Raw genomic sequence first — 11,630 nt, forward strand, 5'->3', positions numbered from 1 at the left:
CCCGGCATTGGCCCTGCTCCGGGAAGCTGCTGACCCCCCGGGTTTAGCTCCACGGCACCCGTTGGCGAAGGTCCAGGCCGCGCACCCAGGCCACCACGCGCCTGGACCGGCCCTCGGTCCCGCTCCGGGGAGCTGCCGACCCCGGGGCTTAGCTCCGCGACACCTGCCGGCGGAGGAACAGGACACGGACCCGGGCTGCTCATCTCACGTCGGGACCCTCGGGCCCGCTCCGGACCGCTGCCGATCCTGGGGCTTAGTTCCGCGGGGACCCACCGGCGGAGAACCGGTCCTCGCGCCTGGAAAGGCCCCGCCCGTCACGGCCCTCGATCCCGCTCCGGGCCGCTGCCGACCCCTGGGCTTAGCTCCACGGCACCCGCGGGCCGAGGGTCAGGCTGCGATTGCGCTGCCCCACGCCCGACCCGGCCCTCGGACCTGCTCCGGGCCGCGGCCGACCCCGGGTCTTAGATCCGTGGCACCCGCGGGACAAGGGCCGGGCCACGCTCCTGGGCCGCCCCACACCTGCCCCAGCCCTCGGCCCCGCCCCAGGCTTCTGCTGACCCCAGGGCTTAGCTCCGCAACACCCGTGGTCCAAGGGTAGGGCTGCGCGCCCGAGGACCGCCCCGCTACCTTCCCGACCCTCGGCCGCGTTCTGGGCCGCTGGCGATCCCGGGGCTTAGCTCTGCGGCATCCGTTGGCGGAGGGCTGGGCCGCGCACCCGTGCTGCCCACGCCCGGCTCAGCCCTTGGCCACGCTCCGGACCGCTGCCGACACCGGGGCTTAGCTCCACGGCACCCGCGGGCCGAGGGCCGGGCCGCGTACCTGGGCCGCACCACGCCCGACACGGGCCTCACCCTCGAACCGGGCCGCTACCGACCCCAGGGCTTAGCTCCGCGGCACCCGCGGGAAAAGGGCCGGGCCGCGCGCAAGGGCCGCCCCGCTCCCGTCCTGACACTCTGCAGCGCTCCGGGCCGCTGCCGACCGGGGCTAAACAACCGCGGCACCAGTGGGCCGAGGTCCGGGCTGTGTGAACGGGCCGCCCGGCTCCCAGACCAGACCTCGGTCCCGCTCCGGGCTGCTGCTGACCCCGGGACTTAGACCCGCAGCACCCGCCGATGGAGGACCGGGCCGTGCGCCCTGGCTGCTCCGCGCCCGTCCCGGCCCTCGGCCCCGCTCGGGGCCGCTGCCGACCCCGGGACTTAACTCCGCGGCACCCGCTAGCGGAGGTCTGTGCCGCACGCCCAGGCTGCCCCGCGCCCTGCCCGGCCCTCGGTCCTGCTCCGGGGCGCTGCCGACCCCGGGGCATAGCTCCGCAGCACCTGCCGGCGGACGACCGGGACACGGGCCCGGGCTGCCCGCTCCCGTCCCAACACTCAGCCGCACTCCGTGCCGCTGCCAACCCCGGGGCTTAGCTGCACGGCACATGCCAACGGAGGGCCTGGCCACGCGCCTGGGCCGCCCAGCTCCCGGTCAGGCACTCAGCCTCGCTCCGGGCCGCAGCCGACCCCGGGGCTTAGCTCCGCAGCACCCGTGGTCCGTGGGTAGGGCCATGTGCCCGAGACCACCCCGCTACCATCCCGACCCTCGGCCCGCTCCGGGCCACTACAGGCCCCGGGGCTTAGCTCGGCAGCACCCACGGGCTGAGGGCCGGGCCGCGTACCCAGGCCGCACTGTGCCCGGCCCGGGCCTCGGCCCCGCCCCGGGCCACAGCTCACCCCGGGGCTTAGCTCCGCAGCCCACTCGGCCAGAGGGCTGGGCCGCGCGCCGGGGCCGCCCCACGCCAGTCATGGCCCTGGCCCTGCTCCGGGCCTCTACCGACCCCGGGGCTTAGCTCCGCGGCACCCACGGGAAAAGGGCCGGGCTGCGCGCACGGGCCGCCCGGCTCCCGTCCTGACACTCGGCCGTGCTCCGGGCCGCTGCTGACGGGGGCTAAGCACCGCGGGCACCAGTGGGCCGAGGTCCGGGCTGTGTGAACGGGCTGTTGCCGACCCCGGGACTTAGTTCCGCGGCACCCGCCGATGGAGAACTGGGGCGCGCGCCCGGGCTGCTCTGCGCCCGTCCTGGCCCTCGGCCCCGCTCCGAGCCGCTGCCGACCCCGAGGCTTAGCTCCGCGGCACACGCAGGCAAAGGGGCGAGCCGCGCGCCTGGGCCGCCGCGCGCCCTGCCCGGCCCTGGCCCCGCTCCGGGCCGCTGCCGACCCGGGGCTTAGCTCCGCGGCACCCACCGGCGGAGTGCCGGTCCTCGGGCCCGGGCTGTCCATACCCGTCATGGACCTCGGCCCCGTTCCAGACCGCTGCTGACCCGGGGCTTAGCTCCGCGGCACCCACCGGCGGAGTGCCGGTCTTCGGGCCCGGGCTGTCCGTGCCCGTCATGGACCTCGGCCCCGTTCCAGACCGCTGCCGACCCCGGGGCTTAGCTATGCGGCACCCGCGGCGGAGGGTCGGGCCGCGCGCCCGGGCAGCCCGGCGCCCGTCCTGGCCCTCGGCGCCGCTCCGAGCCTCTGCCGACCCCGGGGCTTAGCTCCGCAGCTCACGACTGCCGAGGGTCGTTCTGCGCACCTGTGCTGCCCCGCACCTGGCCGGGCCCCGCGGCACCCCTCTGGGTTGCTGCCGATCCCGGGGCTGAGCTCTGCGGCACCCGCCGAATCAGGGTCAGTCCGCTTGCCAGGGCCGGTGGTGACCGGCCCGGCCCTCGGCCCCGCTCCGGGGCACTGCCGACCCCGCGGCTTAGCTCCATAGCACCAGTGGGCCGAGACATGGGGCTGCGCGCCCGGGATGCCCCGCTCCCGTTGGAATCCTCGGCCGCGCTGCGGGCCGCTGCCGACACCCGGGCTTAGCTCCGCGGCACACGTCGGCGTTGGTCCGGGCCATGCGCCCGGCCGCCCTGCGCCGGGCCCGGCCCTCGGTCCCACTCTGGGCCGCTGCTGACCCTGGGGCTTAGCTTCGCGGCACCCACCGATGGATGACCGGGCCATTGACCGGGCTGCTCCGCGCCCGGCCCGGACCTCGGCCCCGCTCTGGGCCGCTGCCGACCCCGGGGCTAAACTCCAGGGCACCCGCCGGCATAGGACCGGGCCGCGTGCCCTGGCCGCAGCGCGCACGGCCCGGTCCTCGGCCCTGCTCCGGGCCGCGACTGAACCCGAGGCTTAGCTCCGCAGCATACGCAGGCAAAGGGCTGTGCTGCGCGCCAGGGCCGCCGCGCGCCCTGCCTGGCCCTGGCCCCACTCCGGGCCGCTGCCGAACTGGGGCTTAGCCCCGCGGCACCCACCAGCGGAGTGCTAGTCCTCGCGCCCGGGCTGGCCGCGCCCGTCATGCCCCTTGGCCGCATTCTGGGCCGCTGGCCAACCCGGGGCTTAGCTCTAAGACATCCACTGGCGGAGGGCTGGGCTGCGCGCCCGGGCTGCCTCGGGCCCGTCTCGGCCCTCAGCCCCGCTCCGGGCCGCTGCCAACACCGGGGCTTAGCTCCGCAGCACCTGCCAGCGGAGTGCCTGGCCACGGGCCCAGGCCGCCCAGCGCCCGGCCCGGCCCGTGGCCCCGCTCCGGGCCGCAGCCGACCCCGGGGCTTAGCTCCTCGGCACCTGCGGGCCGAGGGGCGGGCCGCACACCTGGGCCATACCGCGCTGGGCCTGGCCCTCGGCCCCGCCCCGGGCCTCTGCTGACCCCGGGACTTAGCTCCGAAGCCAACGCGGGCCGAGTGCCGGGCCGTGCGCCCGGGCCGCACCGCAACTGGCCCAGCCCTCGGCCCTGCTCCGGGCCGCTACCGACCCCGGGGCTTAGCTCCGCGGCACCCGCCGGCGGAGGACCAGGACACGGACCTGGGCTGCCCCTCTCACGTCGGGACCCTCGGCCGCGCTCCGGGCCGCTACCGACCCCGAGGCTTAGCTCCGCGGCACGCGCCGGCGGAGGGCTCGGTCGCGCGCCAGGGCTGCCCCGCGCCCGGCTTGGCCCTCGGCCCAGCTCCGGGCCGTTGCCGACCCCGGGGCTTAGGTCCACGGCAACCACGGGCCGAGGGTCGGGCCGCGCACCCAGGCTGCCGCGCGCCCGGCCCAGCCCTCAGCCCCGCTCTGGGCTTCTGCCGACCCCGGGGCTTAGCTCTTTGGCACCAGCGGGCCGAGGGCTGGGCCACGCGCCTGGGCCGACCCGCGCCCAGCCCAGCCCTAGGCCATGCTCCGGGCCGCTGCCGACCCCGGGGCTTAGCTCTGCGGTACCTGCCGGCCGAGGGCCGGGCCGCGCGCCTGTGTTGCACTGCAGCCGGCCGGGCCTGCGGCACCTCCCCGGGAGGCTGCTGACTCCGGGGCGTAGCTCCGCGGCACCCGCGTGCCGAGGGCCAGGCCGCGGGCCGGGGTGCCTGCTCCATTCCTGGCCATGGCCCCGCTCCAGGCTGCTGCCGACGAAGGGGCTTAGCTCCACGGCACCCGCCGGCGGAGAGCCTGGCCACGTGCCCGGGCCGCCCAACACCTGTCCCGGCCCTCGGCCCCGCTCCGGGCCGCTGCTGACCCCGGGGCTTAGCTCCGAGGCACACGTCAGCGGAGGGCCTGGCCACGCGCCCGGGCCGCCCAGTGCCCGTCCCGGCCCTTGGCCTCATTCCGGGCCACTGCCTAACCCGGGGCTTAGCTCCGCGGCACTCGCGGGCGGAGGACCAGGACGTGCACCGGAGCCGCCTCGCTTCTGTCCCGACCATTGGTCGCATTCTGTGCCGCTGCCGACCCCAGGGCTTAGCTCCGCGGTACCCGCGGTCCGAGGCCCGGGCCGAGCGCCTGGGCTGCACCACGCCCGGCCCAGCCCTCGTCCCCGCTCCAGGCCGCTGCCGAACCCGGGGCTTAGCTTCGCGGCACCCGACGGCGGAGGGACTGGACACGCACCCGGGCTGCTGCCGTCCCTGGGTCTTAGCTCCGCGGCACACGCGGGCCGAGGGTGGGGCCGCACCGCGCCCGGCACAGCCCTGGCCCCGCTCCGGGCCACTGCCAACCCCGGGGCTTTGCTCCGCGGCACCCGCCGGCGGAGGGCCTTTCCACGTGCCCGGGCCGGCCGCTCCCGGCACGGCCCTCAGTCCCGCTCTGGGCAGCTGCCGAACCCGGGGCTTAGCTCCGCGGCACCAGCGAGCCGCCGGGCGGGCCATGCGCCCGAGCCGCCCCGCGCCCGTCACATCCCTCGGCCCAGCTCCGGGCCGCTTCCGACTTCAGGGCTTACCTCCGGGTAATCCCCGGCGGAGGGCCGGGCCGTGCGCCCGGGCTGCACCTTGCCCGTACCGACACTCGGCCGCGCTTCAGACGGCTGCCAACCCCTGGGCATAGCTCCAAGGCACCAGTGGGTGGAGGACTGGGCCGTGCGCCCCGGCTGCCCCGTGCCAGGCCCGGCCATCGGCCCTTCTCCGGGCCACTGCCGACGCCGGGAGTTAGCTCCGCGGCACCCAACGGCGGAGGACCGGGCCACGTTCCCGGGTTGCCCCGATACAGTCGGGACCATCGGCCGCGCTCCGGGCCACTGCCGACCCCGGGGCTTAGCCCCGCGGCACCCACCGGCGGAGGGCCAGGCCACGCGCCCGGGCCATACCGCGCCCGCCCCGGCCCTCAGCCCCGCCCCGGACCGCTGCTGACACCAGGGCTTTGCTCCGCGGCACTCGCGGTCCGAGGGTCGGACCGCGCCCCTGAGCCTCCCCGCTCCCATTCCGACCGTCGGTCACGTTCTGGGCCGCAGCAAACCCCGGGGCTTAGCTCTGCAGCACCCGCTGGCGGAGGGCTGGGCCGCGTGCCAGGGCTGCCCCACGCCCGGCTCGTCCCTCGGCCCAGCTCCGGGCCGTTGCCAACCCCGGGGCTTAGCTCCGCGGCACCCGCGGGCCGATGGTAGGGTTACGCGCCCGCGCTGCCCCGCACCCAGCCCAGTCCTTGGACCCGCTCCGGGCCGCTGCCGACCCCGGGGCTTAGCTCCGCGGCACCCGCTGGCCGAGGGCCGGGCCGCGCGCCTGTGCTGCACCGCATCTGGCAGGGCCCGCGGCACATCTTCGGGCGGCTGCCGATTCCAGGGTGTAGCTCCGCGGCATCCGCGGGCCGAGGGCCGGGCCGCGAGCCGGGGGGCGCCGCTCCCTTCCTGGCCATGTCCCCGCTCCAGGCCGCTGCCAACCCCGGGGCTTAGCTCCGCGACACCCGCGGGCCGAGGGTCGGGCCACGCGCCCGGGCTGCCGCACGCCCGGCCCGGCCCTTGGACCGGCTCCGTGCCGCTATGGACAACGGGGCTTAGCTCTGCGGCACACGCCAGCGGAGGGCCTGGCCACACGCTTGTACCGCCCAGCGCCCGGCCCGGCCCTCGGCCTCGCTCCGGGCCACTGCCGATCCCGGGGCTTATCCCCACAACACCAGTGGGCCGAGGGCCCGGCGTCGCACCTGATCCTCCACGCGCCCGGCCCGGCCCTCGGCCACGCTCCAGTCTGCTGCCGACACAGGGGATTTGCCCCGCGGCACCCGCCGGCGGATGTCCTGGCCGCGTGCCCGGGATGCCCCGCGCCCAGCCCGGCCCTCGGGCCCGCCCCGGGCCGCTGCTGACCCTGGAGCTTAGCTCCGCGGCACCCTTTGGCCTAGGGCCGGACTGCGAGCCTGGTCCGCACTGCGCCTGTCCCGGCCCTAGGCCCCGCCCCAGGCCACTGACGACCCCAGGGCTTAACTCCACGGCACTCACCGGCGGAGGGCCTGAACGCGCGCCAGGGCTGCCCTGAGACCAGCCCGGCCCTCGGCCTCGCCCTGGGCTGTTGCTGACCCCGGGGCTTAGCTCTGTGGCATCCGCGGTCCGAGGGCTGGGCCGCGCGCCTGGGCCACACCACACCCGGCCCGGCCCTGTTCCCTGTCCCGGGCCGCTAACAACCCCTGGGCTTAGCTCCGCGGCACCTGGCGGCGGAGGACCGGGACGTGCACCCGAGCCGCCCCCCTCCCTTCCCGACCATCGGCCGCGTTCTGAGCCGCTGCCGACCCCGGGGCTTTGCTCTGCGGAACCCACTGGCGGAGGGCTGGGACGCACACCCGAGCTGCCCCGCGCCCGGCCTGGCCCTCGGCCACGCTCCGGGCCGCTTCCGACCCCGGGACTTAGCTCCACGGCACCCGCCGGCAGAGGACCGGGCTGCGCGCCCGGGTTGCCCCGTGCCGGGCCCGGCCATCGGCCCCACGACGGGCTGCTGCCGACCCCGGGGCTTAGCTCCGCGCACCAGTCGGCGGAGGGCCGGGAAGCATGCCCGGCCCGGCCGTGTCCACCACGGCCCTCGGCCCTGCTCCGGGCCGCTGCCGAATCCGGGGCTTAGCTCCATGGCACCAGCGGGCTGAGGGCCGGGTTGCGCGCCCGGACCGCCCCGCGCCCGGACCGGCCCTAGGCCCCGCTCCGGGCCGCTGCCGAGCCCGGGACTTAGCTACGCGGCACCCGCTGGTGGAGGACCGGGCCGTGCGCCCGGCCTGCCCCTCGCCCGGCCCGGCCATCGGCCCCGCTCCGGGCCACTGCCGACTCCGGGGCTTAGCTCCGCGGCACCCACCGGTGGAAGGCCTGGCCACGCACCCGGGGCTCGCAGCGCCCAGCCCGTCACTCGGCACCGCTCCGGGCCACTGCCGACCCTGGCGCTTAGCTCCGCGGCACCAGCCGGCAGAGGACAGGGCCATGTGCCCGGGGTGTCCCGATCCCGTTGGGACCCTTGGCCGCGTTCTGGGCCGCTGCGGAACCAAGGGCTTAGCTCCGCGGCACCCGAGGTCCGAGGGTCGGGCCGCGCGCGTGAGCCGCCCCGCCCCCATCCCAACCCTCGGCCCCGCTTCGGGCCACTGCAGACCCTGGGGCTTAGCTCCGCGGCAACCCACGGCGGAGGGCAGGTCCGTGCGCCAGGGCCGCCCCGCGCCCGGCTCCGCCCTCGGCCCCACTCCGGGCCGCTGCCGACCCCGGGGCTTAGCTCCATGGCACCCACGGGACAAGGGCCAGGCCGCGCGCACGGGCCGCCACGCTACCGTCTTGACACTCGGCCGCGCTCCGGGACGCTGCCAACCCCAGGACTTAGTTCTGCGGCACCCGCCGGCGGAGGACCGGGCCATGTGCCCGGGCTGCCCTGATCCCGTCGGGACCCTCGGCCACGTTCTGGGCCACTGCCGAACCTGGGGCTTAGCACCGCGGCACCCCCCGGCGGAGGGCTGGGCCGCGCGCCTGGGCCGCCCCGCGCCCGGCACGGCCCTCGGCCCCATTCCGGGATGCTACCGACCCCGCAGTTTAGCTCCGCAGCCCAGGCAGGCCGAGGGCCGGGCCGCGCGCTGGGTCCACCCCGCGTCCAGGCTGACCTGGCCCCGCTCCGGGCCGCTACCGAACCCGGAGCTTCGCTCTGCGGCACCCGCCACTGGAGGCCTGGCCACGTGCCTGGGCCGTCCATCTCCCGGCCCAGCCTTCGTCTCCGCTCCGGGCCGCTGCCGACCGCGGGGCTTAGCTCTGCGGCACCCGCCTTCGGAGGGCCTGCCCGCGCGCCAGGGCTGCCCCGCACCCGGCCCGGCCCTCGGCCCCGCCCTGGGCAGCTGCCGACCCCATGGCTTAGCTCTGCGGCACCCGCCGGCGGAGGGCAGGGCTACGCGCCCGGGCTGCCACGCGCCCGGCCCGGCCCTCGACCCTGCTCCGGGCCGTTGCCGACACCGGGGATTAGCTCCGCGGCACCAACAGGCCGAGGCACGGGCCGAGCGCCCAGGCCGCCCCGTGCCCGTACCGATACTCGGCCGTGCTCCAGACTGCTGCCGACCCCGGGGCTTAGCTCTGAGACACCCACGGACTGATGCCCGGGCCGCACGCCCGGGCCGCCTCGTGCCCGTACGCACACTCGGCCGTGCTACAGACCACTGCCGACCCCGGGGCATAGCTCCACGGCACTAGCGGGCGGAGGACCGGGCCGTGCGCCCGGGCTGCCCCGCGCACGGCCCAGCCATCGGCCCCGCTCCGGGCCACTACTGACCCGGGACTTAGCTCCGCGGCACCCACCGGCGGAGGACCGGGCCACGTTCCCGGGTTGCCCCGAACACAGTCGAGACCTTCAGCCGCGCTCCGGGACGCTGCCAACCCCGGGGCTTAGCCCCGCGGCACCCGCAGGCGGAGGGCCTGTCAACGTGCCCGGGCCACCCCGCGCTCGCCCTGGCCCTCGGCCCCGCCCCGGACCGCTGCTGACCCTGGGGCTTAGCTCTGCGGCACCCGCGGTCCGAGGGTCGGACTGCGCCCCCAAGCCGCCCCGGTCCCATTCCAACCCTCGGCCGCGTTCTGGGCCGCAGCCGACCCCGGGGCTTAGCTCCGCAGCACCAGTCGCCGGAGAGCTGGGAAGCACGCCCGGGCCAGCTGCGCCCGCCACGGCCCTCGGCCCCGCTCCGGGCCGCTGCCGACTCCGGGGCTTAGCTCCGCGGCACCAGCGGGCTGAGCGCCGGGCTGCGCGCCCGGACGGCCCCGCGCCCGGACCGGCCCTAGGCCCCGCTCCGGGCCGCTGCCGACCCTGGGGCTTAGCTCCACGGCACCCGCCGGTGGAGCACCGGGCCGCGCGCCCGGCCTTCCCCTCGCCCGGCCCGGCCATCGGCCCCGCTCCGGGCCGCTGCCGACCCTGGGGCTTAGCTCCGCGGCACCCACCGGCGGGGTACCGGGCCACATGCCCGGGTTGCCCCGATCCCGTGGGGACCCTCGGCCGCGTTCTGGGCCGCTGCTGACCCCAGGGCTTAGCCCCGCGGCACCCGACGTCCGAGGGTCGGCCGCGCACCTGAGCCGCCCTGCTCCCATCCCAACCTTCGGACCTGCTTCGGGCCGCTGCGGACCCTGTGGCTTAGCTCCGCGGCACCCGCCGGCGGAGGGCTGGGCCGCGCGCCCGGGCCGCCCCACGCCCGGCTCGGCCCTCGGCCCCACTCCGGGCCGCTGCTGACCCCAGGGCTTAGCTCTGTGGCACCCGCGGGACAAGGGCCAGGCCGCGCGCACGTGCCGCCATGCTACTGTCCCGACACTCGGCCGCGCTCCGGGACACTGCCAACCCCAGGACTTAGTTCTGCGGCACCCGCCGGCGGAGGAACGGGCCACGTGCCCGGGCTGCCCCGATACCGTCGGGAACCCTGGCCGCGTTCTGGGCCGCTGCCGAACCTGGGGCTTAGCTCTGCGGCACCCCCCGGCGGAGGGCCGGGCCACGCGCCTGGGCTGTCCCGCGCATGGCCCGGCCCTCAGCCCGGCTCCGGTACACTGCCGACCCCGCGACTTAGCTCCGCAGCCCAGGCGGGCCAAGGGCCGGGCCGCGCGCCAGGGCCGCCCAGCGCACGGCCCGGGCCTGGCCCCACTTTGAGCCGCTACCGACCCCGGGGCTTAGCTCCGCGGCACACGCCTGCGGAGGGCCTGGCCACACACCTGGGCCGTCCAGTTCCCGGCCCGGCCTTCGGCCCCGCTCCGGGCCGCTGCCGACCCCGGGGCTTAGCTCTTCGGCACACGCCGGCGGAGGGCCTGACCACGTGCCCGGACCGCCGAACGCCCAGCCCGGCCCTCCGCCCAGCTCCGTGCCGCTGCCGACCCCGGGTCTTAGCTCCGCGGCACACGCCAGCGGCGGGCCTGGTCACACGCCCAGGTTGCCCAGCGCCCGGCACGGCCCTTGGCCTCGCTCCGGTCCACTGCCTACCCCGGGCTTAGCTCCACGGCATCTGCCCGCGGAGGACCGGGACATGCACCTGAGCCGCCCCACTCCAGTCCCGACCATCGGCCGCATTCTGGGCCGCTGCCAACCCCGGGGCTTAGCTCCATGGCACCCGCCGGTGGAGGGCATGGTCACGCCCCAGGCCGCCCAGCGCCCGGCCCTGCCCTAAACCACGATCCGGGCCAATGCCGACCCCGGGGATTAGCTCCGCAGCACACGCCAGCGGCGGGCCTGGTCACACGCCCAGGTTGCCCAGCGCCCGGCACGGCCCTTGGCCTCGCTCCGGTCCACTGCCTACCCCGGGGCTTAGCTCCACGGCATCTGCCCGCGGAGGACCGGGACATGCACCTGAGCCGCCCCACTCCAGTCCCGACCATCGGCCGCATTCTGGGCCGCTGCCAACCCCGGGGCTTAGCTTCACGGCACCCGCCGGTGGAGGGCATGGTCACGCCCCAGGCCGCCCAGCGCCCGGCCCTGCCCTAAACCACGATCCGGGCCAATGCCGACCCCGGGGATTAGCTCCGCAGCACACGCGCCCGAGGGCCAGCCGCGGGCCGGGTCCACACCGCGCCAGTCCCGGCCCTGGCCCTGCTCCGGGCCACTGCCGACCCCGGGGCTTAGCTCCGCGGCACCCGCCGGCGGAGGGCTTTTCCGCGTGTCCGGGCCGGCCGCTCCCGTCACGGCCCTCAGTCCCACTCCGGGCAGCTGCCGAACCCAGGGCTTAGCTCCGCGGCACCAGCGGGCCGCGGGTCGGGCCACGGCCCTGGGCCGCCGCGCACCATTAACGTCCCTCGGCCCAGCTCTGGGCCGTTGGCAACCCCGGGGCTTACCTCCGGGTAATCCCCGGCAGAGGGCCGGGCCGCACGCCCAGGCTGCACCACGCCCGGTCCGGCCCTCCGCCCCGCTCCGGGCCGCTGCCGACCCCGGGGCTTAGTTCTGCGACAACCGCGGACCGAGGGCTGGGCCGCACACCCGGGCCGCCCCGCACCCGG

The sequence above is a fragment of the Sorex fumeus genome, unplaced genomic scaffold, assembly GCF_029834395.1.
Source record: "Sorex fumeus unplaced genomic scaffold, SorFum_2.1 ptg000167l, whole genome shotgun sequence".
Taxonomy (NCBI): Eukaryota; Metazoa; Chordata; class Mammalia; order Eulipotyphla; family Soricidae; genus Sorex; species Sorex fumeus.